Raw genomic sequence first — 10095 nt, 5'->3', positions numbered from 1 at the left:
TATTTCCTTTGTGAATTGTCTCTTTCTAATTTTTTTTGCCTATTTTTTATTGGGATTCTTTCTCTCTCTCTCTTAAAAAAAATTAATTTTGAGAGCCAGGTGTGTATTAATAAACATTTTCTCCAGTCAGGCGTTTGTCTTTTAACATATTTCCTTTCAGCGTCACCGATCCCTAGGAAGAGGGTCTAATAAACTAAGTGAAAAGTCAGACCCGTGATCACCTCTTCCTCTCATTTCTAAGTTGAGTCAATGTCAGGAGCTAAACATCTTCCAGAAACGGAAGCAAACATAGCAACCACCAGCGGAATATTATTTTCTCTATGAGGACATTTTCTGAAACAATGATAAAAATAGCATTGAAAAAATTTTAAATGCCCTATCTTTTGCTGATTACTAAAAATTTTGAACTAATCTGACTACTTTCTTTTCACCCTTATTTGTATGATATGAATATCATACATAGTACTGGCTTGAAAAGGAATAGAAAGGGAAGTACAGACTCTTGGTGACAAGTTAGAGTTGGTAATTACAGCTGACAGTGACGTCTGTCCCTCCTCTACGGATGCATTGAAGAATTCCATGGGGTAGGTAGGGGAGTCATGTATGGCTGGGGCACTCCATTCAATAGAAAATGAACACACTTATGGTGTGGTAACTAAGAAGTTAGCTGGGGGCAATACTGAAATTCTTCTTAGAAAATGGAAACCATAAAAGGGGAGAAAAGTGAAATAAATTACAAAAGGGAAAAAGCAAAGCAACGTGGCTGGGAGTATAGAAGTACACAGAAACGAAGAAACGGAAAAAGAAATAGCCATGAGAAAACAGAAGTGATTGATAAGCTAGGCTTAGAAAACACATAATCTCTACATTTATTATGGGGCAATCATCAAAATATAGTTCAGTGTTAAATTGTTTCATTTACATAGGTGGGGAGTTAAAAATATGGAGCTTTCTGTAAAAAATGCATTTCAAGTGAATTTAGCTCTCTTACGGCATAAAAATACTGGTTAAACATGTCTCCCATGGGCCATAAATGTCGAAAACAGTTTGTTTTTGAAATCTTTAAAACAATTTTTGTCACACATGCATACAGCTAAACTGGGTATTAGAAACCCCATAAGCTGTTTGCCAAAATTCAAAGTACTGTCAGATTCTCCTATTATTTTCAGATGTTCTTTCACCAGCGGTAGCTTCAGAACCAAATGGGAAAACTGATTGTTTATAACAGTACTGGGGTTAGATAAATAAAAGGTGCCTGGTTAAGGGATCTTATTTGACTTGAAGTCACTTTAAAATTCAGTGAAAATATTGGATAAAGGACCTAAACCTAGGGGTATGATAGTTTGTGATCACAAAATGCAGCCCAGAGTCAAACACTTGCCTGAAAACAAACAAACAAACAAACAAACAAACCCAGGAGGATTTATTGACCTGGGGATGCTGGCATATCTAGGGACAAAGAAAGCGACAGATAACCATTTTTAATTGTATTTATTTTTCATTTTTTTCCAAACTCTTAGTTTAATACTTGAGTAGGAAAATGAGAAATGTGAGATAGAAACAAAAATATAAGTTTGTCTGGCTAGTTTTAAAACCTCTTAAAGGTTATGAAATTATTAAAATATTTATGAAAATAATGTTAACATGAGGATGATTTACTTGTACTAAAGAACAAATTAGAGGCAAATTTTCAAGCTTCCTGTTAAGGAGTCTTAAAGCCTTATTAAAGAAATGGTACTAATTAAATGTAAATGTAAAGTTAATGGTCTATGGGAGAAATAAAACCTGGATGCTTTTATTTCAATTTAAAAGTAAAGTACAATTGCTTTGGGAGAACAAAATAGTCAAAAAGGGGTAATACTGTTTAAAAACTTAGAGACAGGTCACCGCAAGTCTAAGGCAGGTCTGGGAACCCTGCGTTTTGGGTGGCCATCTGAGCAGTGTGACTCATGCAGCAGCTTCCCTCCTTGGCCTCTTTCCACAGTGAACCAGAAGCCAGCGATGAAAATCACAGGAAAGCAAAACATCAGGAGCTTTCAAGCTCTGACATGGAAACACGGTTTGCATCATTAGGGATGCCAGACTAAAACTTGCAGCAGGGGTTTTGATCAGGATGAGAGACAGGCTTAAAAACTCCTGGTTGACTCTTCATAGTTGCACTTCAATGAAATGGAAAGGAGCTATCTTCTAATTTTTTTTTTAACATTTAATTTTTTTTTCCCCCAGCCTGATTTAATTTCCTGACCTGTGAACCCAGACATTTACAAAACCTATTGCTATGGTTTTAAAATAACTTTTAACTTTAATGATTTTCACCATTGTGGATCAATACTACAATTTATTCTATTTCGTCAACTGTAGCAATGCTGAACATTAAACCAATTTATCTGTTTTCTAATGCCTGACTTTTCTGAATTCGATAGCGGTTTAACTTTTCTTTCAAATACACATATATGTACCTACAATACATATGTATACCTACTCTCTCTCTCTCTCTCTCTCTCTCTCTATATATATATATATATACACACACATATATATACTCTACATACATGCCCCTACACTGAATATGCTAAAAAATGCCACCTTCACATGTTATAAGGGGCCCCAAAGAGTTCAGGATTTGTAGCGCCGATCTATAGAAAGATAGAATATTTAAAATCACAAAACACTTCTGTGGAGTCTGAGACAAAACCACACAACTCTGTACATCCAAGCATGATCGGAACAGCCTCTTTTGATTAACTTTATCTAAACTGATATAGCAGCACAAAATGAAACAGAAATTATGTCCCTTCAGAGTCCATCTGTTAAAAAGCCAGTTGTCTACCTTCGAATGTCCGCCGCATACCATACTTGGATGACACTTCACAAAGTGAGAAACTCGAAGCCTTTGCAACCAGCCTTCTCTATGTGATGGGAAACAGCGGATAAAGCGGAAACCTGCAAGGCTCTGGGGCGACGTAGCCGTAATTAAGGAAAACCCGGGCCCGAGTTGGCGGAGTCCCGTCTTGCGGAGTCCTCGTCCTCGACGAGTGGGAGGGTCACCCGGGGAGAGACTAATAAGGGCAGCGGCGCGCGCCCCGGCCCCACTCGCAGGGCGCTCCGTGCCGCGGTGCTCAGCCTCGCGCCCGCCCGCCCGCCGGCCGGCGAGCCCCGCACGCGGCCAAGGTAAGTGCGCGGCGCCGCGACCCCGCGCCCGCCCGCTCCCCAGCGCGCACGCTCCCTCGCGGGACTGCGTCTCCGCCGCACCGGTTTCCCCAGAAAATCGGAACGCGGGGCTCCGCTCGTCGGTGGGTCGGGGTGCGTACGGAACGCACACCTGCCATTTCGCATTCCCGTAGGTAGCCGTAGCCCGGGAGGCCGCCCTGTGGGCACGGCTGGGCCGCCCGAGCGCGCTGCGTAGATGCTGGTGGGTCGTGTTCGTGTGTGCCCACCCTGCAGGCTGCGGGCTTTATACTTTAGTTCTAGGTGCTTCTGCCGGGATCTGTGTGTCTGTGGAGCAGAACTGAGAGCCCTGCTGATGCGGTCAGGACACAGAATACAGAAGGGAAAAAAAAAAAAAAATCTCCGGGGAGAAACGCAGAAAACAAATCCACTCAAAAGAAACCCGTGCCGTTAGAGCTCTTTTTTTCTTTTTTTAAAACCTCTGTCTAGAGACGTCCCCCGCCTAGAAAGCGAGGAGACAGCGAAGGGGCGTACACTGGGGGGCGCGGGGCTGCGGCGCCGGCTCCCCGCGCGGTTACCGGTCCTGCCCTGCGGCTGCTGCTCCGAGCGCGGCTCTTAGGGCTGCGGCGCGGCCGGGGGAGGGGTCCCGGGGCTGGGCTCCCCGGGCCCGCTCGTCCCGGAGCGCCGGCTCGGCGCCCCGATGGTCCCGCGGCCCCGGCCGGCCGCCCGCGCGCTGCGGAGTCGGAGAGAAGTTTGTTGGCTCGGAACCCAGCCGGCCGCGGCCGCGGGCAGCCCAGCTCATCCGGAGCGCGCGGCTTGGAAGCGAAAGCTGCCCCGAGAGGGTTACGGCGAAGGCGAGTCGGTGGGCCGACCGGCGGGGGGTCGGGCCCGGCATGCGGCAGCCCCGGCGGCGCCGAGACGCGGACTGCGGGAGGATGCGAGGAGCCGGGTTCCGGAACCCAGGCGCAGGGAACAGCGGGCTGCGGGGGACCCCGCATCCTGCAGATGCCTGGAGTGTGAAGGGCGCCATCCCGGGATTGCACCGGCGAGTCCTCTGAGGCTGGGAACTGGGAGCTTAAAGGAAAACACTGCGGTGCCTCCATTCCCGCTCACAACACACACCCCCGCCCCACGCCTTCCCCCGCCACCCCCATCCCAAGAGTACCTTGTTCCCTCTTTGGCCTGAAGGAGAAGGCTGCGGAGCAACCAGATGGGAGGATGGTTTGTACGCGGAAAAGGATTTTAAATCTACCCAATAATAGAGATAGACCCTCTTCATCAGCCCCCTTCCCACCCATCCTTACAAAAAAACCAAACACACACACACACACAGACACACACACACACAGACACACACACACACACACACACACACACACACACACGAACAGGGACCGACCAAAGTTGCTGCTTCTGCCCAAAACGAGCGCCGCTCTTTTTCTTTAAGGGATTTAAATAACCTCTTAACTAAGTGAGCCTTTCAGCATCTTCTGGTCCATAGAGAGAAAACGGTGGGACCCTCCCTAAGTAGAGATCTTTGATCCCGGCAAGCAGAGCTGGAGATGTTTAGGTCCTCAGATGCTGCGAAATACCCCTAAAAGTCCCTTCCTCAGGAATATCTCTCTTCTGAGTGGGAAGGAGGACAGTGATCCTCAGGGGTGGAAAGTTCATTCTCTCCCTAGGGGGATAGAAAATGCAGAAAGTTAACAGGTAGGTGCTTCTGTGAAAAGTGGCCAGGAATCTAAGTGGGGTCTTCTGAGAAAGGAGAGGGAAGGTGGACCATGGAGCAGGGGGGAGAGCCTGAACCTGGTAAGAAAAGGTCAGAGAAAGAGCAAAAAGGTGACAGAAAACCCAGTGTGATTATTCTCTCAGTTGGGACATTATCTTTGTGCCTGAATCATCATCATGGAAGGAAACCACCTAAGATGGATGGAAGCCCCTGCTAGTCTCCAGAAATGGAAAATTCCCATCTACTTTCAGGCTCTTCAGTTTAATTTTTTTCCTGCTGCAATTTTAGTTCATTTATTTCCCCAGCAGACAGAAAGGCCTGAGGGGTACACAGAATGGATGTCTTAAAGGCAGGAGAAGATAAGGAGATAGAAACCATGGTTGTATGGCCAGTTGGGATCATAAGTACAAATTCAAGTGAAGAATGAAAAATTAGCAGGAGTAGAAACTAAATAAAGCTAGTAAGATGCTAATATAGAACCTGAAGAGGATGCTGGAAAAAAAATATTTGTGGTGGGTCACCTTGTGGAGTATATGTTAAAGCAGCAGAGAATAAGGAGGCTTAGCAGAATAGAGCAGAGGACATTCCAGTCAGAGAGAAAGGCATGCGTGGAGGCTTAGAGGTGGGGGCCAGCCAGCCGTCATCTGCCTGGTAAGATGGAGAATCCAAGCTAGGGTGAAACCTGAGATGAGGAGAGCAGAGAGCCCCTGCCCAGGAGAGACTAAAGGGAGGCCTGAGAGGCCAGAGGCGCACAGGGTGTGACTCTGCAGGCAGTGAGTGAGATAACCAGGTAAGGAAGCTGCACACTGCATTTAGAAATGATACAAAGAAGGCAGATGCAACAGTGATACTAAAAAAAAGAACAGAGTGGAACATCAGGCCTGTCATGCAAGCCTCGGGAGGCCCAAAGCTCCTCTGATCTCTCTCTGGGAGAAATCAAAGATAATCTTGAGATGCGAGAGTAGTTGATCAGAATGTTGGTTGAGGCTTCCAAATGGAAACATCAAGAAAAGTTGATAGATTAGGCAAAACCATCATGTGCTCAATTGCTAGTCATGTCTGACTCTTTGCGACCTATGGATTTTAGTCCCCCAGGCTCTTGTTTCCGCGGAACTCTCCAGACGAGAATACTGGAGTGGGTTCCTGTTTTCTACTCCAGGAGATCTTCCCCAATTAGGGATCCAACCCGCATTTCTTGCATCTCCTGCACTGACAGGTGGATTCTTCACCACTGTACCACCTGGAAAGTCCCACCCCCCCCCCAACATTAATATATTTATTTAAAATTTGAAGTGGCATTGGGTCACTGATATATAAATACCTGTTTCAGGCAGAGCTAGAGAATTAAAATTTGACAAAATCCAGATTGGTCATGACGGTCAAATTGAGAATAGTATCTAGAGAGTTGATGGCGACAACTGTCATTCAGAGAAGTGAGTCAATAAAAGAAACAGTTATTGAGGGTGGAGAGAGTTGCTTAAACCTGCTGAAGGGTAACCTAGGCCTGGAGATCCCCTGGAAAGTTGGCACTAGTTTTGAAGTGACAGGAGAAATCACAGAACTTTGAAAAAATGTGATAGAGTTGATCAGCTTTAAGAAATATAAACATTAAGAACCAGGGAGTATGTTTTCAGTAAAGGAAGACAAGTTTAAAGGTTTTTTGTTTTTTTTTTTTTTGTCTCACTGAAATTATAAAATCTCACTGGTTTATAACTGAAATTATGTTCACTGAGCCTTCTTTTTAGTAGTTTTTTCTTCTCTGTAACTCTTCACTTTATCCATATATTGCTGTAATTGTTAAATCTCTACACGGATATATTTATTACTTGGCATCAACCTTTCATTTGTTTAGTTTTAGCCCACATGTATTGCCTTAGACTGTATTCATCCTACAAACTGATCAAATAAGGATCCATCAAATGCCAAGTTGAAACAAAATGCTGATATCAGATGCAATCTGTTTTCTTCAAGGTATTCAGTACAGAGAGGAGATAGAAAGCCCACAAGTTACCACAAAGGAGTGTAGCCCGAGCTGAATCAGGGCTGGGTCCTGAGTGCCAGTGGGTCGCAGGGTGATGAGCTCCAGGATGGGACTTGCAGACTTCAGAGAGGACGTAGAGCCTGAAATACATGTGGAGGGCAGAGTAGGTGGAGAAAAACTTGGAATAACATGCCACCATGTTCAGAAGCCTGGAACATTTTGGGAACTGGGAATAGTTTGATGGAATAGAGTGTGTTGGAAGGAAGTAGCAGGACATGAGCCTGGTCGGATGAGCTGAGGCCCAGCTGTAACACCACCCTGAGCGCCTGCCTCCCTGAGGAGTAGGCGTGGAAAGCACTAGGAGACTTTCAGATGGCAGAGCACAAAAGCCAGGTCTTTGCTTTAGACATAGAAGTTTTGGGCAGTAGGGCAATGGAGTTCCGGGGAAAAGGCCTGGAAGAGAGGAGATTACTGAAGCCTATCATACTTTTCCAGAATCAAAATGGTGAGGATGTGAACTAAAGCAGCTGTTGGGAAGATGGGGAAGTTGTTATGCATTCAAAAAATGTCTAGAAAGTAGCCTTTATAGACTGTGATAGAGATCTGATATGAGGGATGGAGAATTAATTCAAGATGATTTTGAAATTTCTTACTTGAATTCCTAGGTTAAAGATGATGCTTGTTTCAATGCATGATACTGGATACTTGGGGCTGGTGCACTGGGACGACCCAGAGGGATGGTGCGGGGAGGGAGGAGGGAGGGGGGTTCAGGATGGGGAACACGTGTATACCTGTGGCAGATACATGTTGATGTATGGCAAAACCAATACAATATTGTAAAGTAATTAACCTCCAATTAAAATAAATATATATATATATATTTTTTAAAAGATGATGCTTGTAATTAAAAATGTCAAGAGGTTTCCGTCGAATGTAAGAAGGGCAGAGATGTTGCCAGAGCCCCAAAAGACCTCTGCAAACTCATTTCAACTTCATGACTACACTCTGCAAACTCACTTCAATTTCATGACTACAGTCGATGGCAAAATTATGAAATAAGCTAGAATGAGTCCTAAGCTCTTGAGGATTTTGTGTGTGTATGTGTGTGTGTTATTGTGGACTTGGAATTTTAACCGTATAGGCATGACTTTCCAGCCAATTTTCTACAATAGGTTATAGGCTCTGCTATAGCTTCAGTAAAGATAGAGTCTAAAGATTGGTAAAAGAACAAATGTGTAACACCTGTTGCTTTTGCTTATTTACAAGATGTGTCTCTTCATAACAGTATGGCCAGATTTCCTTGGTTGGAGCTATGTATAGGCATATTGGAGCATAGTCAAGAAGGTTTGATTTAAAAATCAACCCGCTCCCCACTCACATGGCATTTCTTTTTGTAATGAATGTTCTGAAAACAGGGGTTCTCTCAGTCATTTCACAAATCCAGCCATGATTTCTTTTTTTTTTTTTTTTGGCTGCTCTACAAGTATGGGCAGAAGGCAGAAATTGAACCCAAGCCTCCTGCAGGAGGTTCCCTTAACCAGCGGACTGCCAGGCAAGTCCAAAACCTGCTTTTTTATGTCAAAATATTGTGTTGCTCATTTAGCAGCTTATGTAAAATGAATCCGTGTTCCTTTCTATTTTCTCCTTTGTTTTTTTTTTCTTTCACTTGTCTTTGCTGTATTATTTTCTATTTTGGTGTTAGATCTACTCTTTAAACCTTTAGCTAAAGCCAAATTTCAGAGATGTAAAACAAGCATCGTTAACTGTTAGATGGCAAAACGTTTAAAATTGGAATTGTGGTGCTGTGGAAGACTCTTTAGAGTCCCTTGAGCTGCAAGGAGAAAAAACCCATCAATCCTGAAGGAAATCAACCCTGAATATTCACTGGAAGGACCAATGCTGAAGCTCCAGTACCGCCGTGTGTGAAGGGCTGACTCATTGGAAAAGACCCTGATGCTGGGAAAGACTAAAGGCAAAAGGAGAAGGGGGCAGCAGAGGATGAGATGGTTAAGACAGCATCACCAACTCAGTGGACATGAGTCTGAGCAAACCCTGGGAGATGGTGAAGGACAGGAGAGCCTGCTGTGCTGCAGTCCATGGGGTCACAAAGAGTCAGACACGCCTCAGCGACTGAACACTGACAACATCAGTAAAATATTCATGTTCCATTGTAGGAAGATTGGCTTTGGTTTCCTTTGAAGCAGTCCAGCAAGGTTCCATTCTGTCATTTTGTCTACATATTCTGTGTTCCTTTGCTTCCTACTGTCTGTTTCTCAAAGAGGACTTAAGAGTTTATTTACTTGCAATCCCCCTGACCAGAGTGACCCAGGGACTGTTTGGCTCACTGCTGTATCCACACAGGCACATAGTAGGGCCTCATCCTGTTGATGGGATGAAAGATTAAGATTTCCCAGTGTTCCTACTGTCTTTGTGCTCTTTGTACACCAGTATGGATTAATAAGGAATTAAAAAAAAATCTATGTCCTAGTTCAAATATTCTTGGTTTCGATAGCTGCTTTCTAGGATTTCAAGACCTGGATTATGGAAGTTTAAAGGACAGTGGCTTTTTGAAGTTCCCTAAACCCAACCAGTCTCTGCAAATAATTCTGGTTGGCAAAGAAGAGTGAGAACAAGGGATGTGGGTGGAGGTCACAGGCCAGCCTTCAGGCAGCTGTCATCTCTCTGCTGTTAAGGCAGTGAGAAATCCGCTGCAGGCAGGGCTGTCTGGATGATGTGAGAGGGCTCCTGGTCTCCAGGAGTGTTGTCTGCCCAAGATGCCCTGTGCTGGGCACACGTACAGTGGTGACATTGGTACTCTGCAGTGCTGGGAAGAAACTGTGAAGGGTCTGGCTAGAATCTTGATGGAGATGAGCTAAAATCTGAGAAGGATGCATATAGGGATGTGATAGGTCTGCCTTACATCCTGATAGTAAACATCATGGTGTATCAGCAGAGGGTTTCCCACTAAGCAGACCTAGGCTTGAACTCAAGGAGCCTCACTATGACATTTAAAGTTTCATGTCTGTGCCAGGCAAGAAAATTCCTTCTCTGGGCCCTACATTTTAGAAGGCTCTGTCTGTGCATCTGCTTTCAGGGGCAAGAGTCCGCAGAGATCAGGGACCCCGCCCTTACCCAAAGCCAGAGCTTTTAGACCAGGCTTTAGGCACCTAAGATCCTGGCATCCCCTGACCAACTGGCCTTCAGTCCTCTTGCAGAA

The 10095-nt window shown here is 44.9% G+C and overlaps 1 protein-coding gene across 1 annotated transcript in view; it reads left to right on the top strand.

Annotated features, from left to right (window-relative positions):
• The first annotated feature begins 3091 nt into the window (after positions 1–3091).
• Positions 3092–10095, top strand: part of COL19A1 (collagen type XIX alpha 1 chain) — a 488172-nt gene continuing 481168 nt past the window's right edge. Inside the window, exon 1 of the mRNA XM_042253848.2 lies at positions 3092–3171. The gene's annotated coding sequence lies outside the window, so the exon portion shown is untranslated. The remainder of the gene's footprint in view (positions 3172–10095) is intronic.

Source organism: Ovis aries, chromosome 9 (assembly GCF_016772045.2).
Source record: "Ovis aries strain OAR_USU_Benz2616 breed Rambouillet chromosome 9, ARS-UI_Ramb_v3.0, whole genome shotgun sequence".
NCBI classification, from domain to species: Eukaryota; Metazoa; Chordata; class Mammalia; order Artiodactyla; family Bovidae; genus Ovis; species Ovis aries.
Note: the sequence above shows the minus strand (reverse complement) of the source record. Positions and strands in the feature narration are given on the sequence as shown.